The sequence below is a fragment of the Mandrillus leucophaeus genome, unplaced genomic scaffold (assembly GCF_000951045.1).
Source record: "Mandrillus leucophaeus isolate KB7577 unplaced genomic scaffold, Mleu.le_1.0 Scaffold191, whole genome shotgun sequence".
NCBI lineage: Eukaryota > Metazoa > Chordata > Mammalia > Primates > Cercopithecidae > Mandrillus > Mandrillus leucophaeus.
The window spans coordinates 2,718,769-2,720,444 of record NW_012101932.1 but is presented as its reverse complement, the minus strand read 5'-3'; the positions used below and the strand labels follow the sequence as shown (position 1 = coordinate 2,720,444).

General features: G+C 30.4%; 1 protein-coding gene across 3 annotated transcripts in view; it reads left to right on the top strand.

The window, feature by feature from the left end:
- Positions 1–1,676, top strand: part of FAT4 (FAT atypical cadherin 4) — a 204,101-nt gene that overhangs the window by 176,868 nt on the left and 25,557 nt on the right. The gene's annotated exons all lie outside the window — the stretch shown is intronic.

Genomic DNA, 1,676 nt, shown 5'->3' with positions numbered 1-1,676 from the left:
ATAATTAAAATTTTATTTCTGTGAATTAGGTGCTAAACAGGTGTTAGTCATCCCGAATTATCACCAACTCATCCCACATATAACCTTTTGAAGTAAAATAATGGAATATTTGACTTGATCTTGGTCTCAATGAAGTTTAAATTATGAGTAGTGCCTAAAAATCCACCTGACTTTAATGAACATTAGTAGAGGTATAACAAACCAATATTGGATAAAATATATTTTCTGATTAGTAATACATTATTGCACTGATTTTTGCTTGAGATTTTAAAAATAGCATAATATCAAACTGTATGCTCAGAGGAAGACCTCTGGAAAAATACAGAGTTAATCAGTTCCAGTATTCCTGATGATTGATGTAGCCAGAAATATTGGGCCTTAAAGAATCAGAAAAACATTTGGAGATGGATATATATAGATTGGGCTCACATTAGCCATAATAACATCCTAAAGCTGATGAGTAATAGTAGACATCACCTCACCCCCATTTTCCACACATATGGAAGATAACCATATTTCTGATATGTTGTCAAGTATACTATAATGTAAAATAAATGATTTTACCTGATGACCTCCAAGGTCACATTAAACTTCATGAGCATTTGATTCTATCAAACAAGGACATGGGAGCAAGAGGTAAGTGAAGGAGGTAATTTGAAGGATGAGGTTCATTTCTATTATTGTGACCACAGTCATCAATTTTAATAATACCATATGTGAAAAAAACTCTGTCATTATTACTTGAGTCATAGGAAAAATGCCTTCCTGTTTCGGAAAACATCCAAAATAGGGCCCCTACTGGATTCTGAAATTGTCATTTTCTACATTTCAAAATAATTTTGGTTGGAAACTGGCAAAATCATTAAACTCTAAGCTTTGAATTATTGCATAGTTGGGGTAAAACATTTTAATTTATAGTGGTAAAGCTATAAAAATTCAACAGCAAAAGAGAATTTAACTCTGAAGATTAAATTGCATGAGCTTACTATTAAAATAAAACATCTCCTCCATTATTCTTTGAGTTGTATCAGCAAGCTTTTAGACATATATGAAATATTAACAATGACTAAAATACAATTCTGTTATCCAAGGTTATTTTTCTAGTTGAGGCATTTATAAATATCCATGTGGTACTTTCTAGTTTATGATACTTTTAGGGATCTCTACAAGGATACTTGCATAATATATGTAGAGAGATGTGTTCAATCAAATAGTCATGTAAGCAGCAGAAGTTGAATTATACAAACCTAATACTGCTTTTGAGATTGGGTGTCACCCCAATTTACAGATAACTGGAAATAATCATAACTGTCAAAAGAATTAACTAAATGGGGCATGAATGTCTTGCCAGAGAATTGGAAGTATAAATTTTTCCTACAAATGTTTGTATTCATTATAATTTACTTGAAAAAAAAGGCAAAAATATCCATGTGGCTCACAAGAGTTTATTGTACAGAGCTTATAATAACTAACTCTTAGAAACATTTAAGAATATGTTAGCCAGTAATATTTGATAAACAATTAATAAATTGACTACACATTCACCTCAGTCTTTATTTTTAAAATGTGAGATACTTCAGATAAATTTTTGCAAGTCTCCTATTTAAATATATATTTTATAGATACTGCCTAAAAATCATAAGCAATATTGGTAAAAGTGGGATATTAAGGAAATC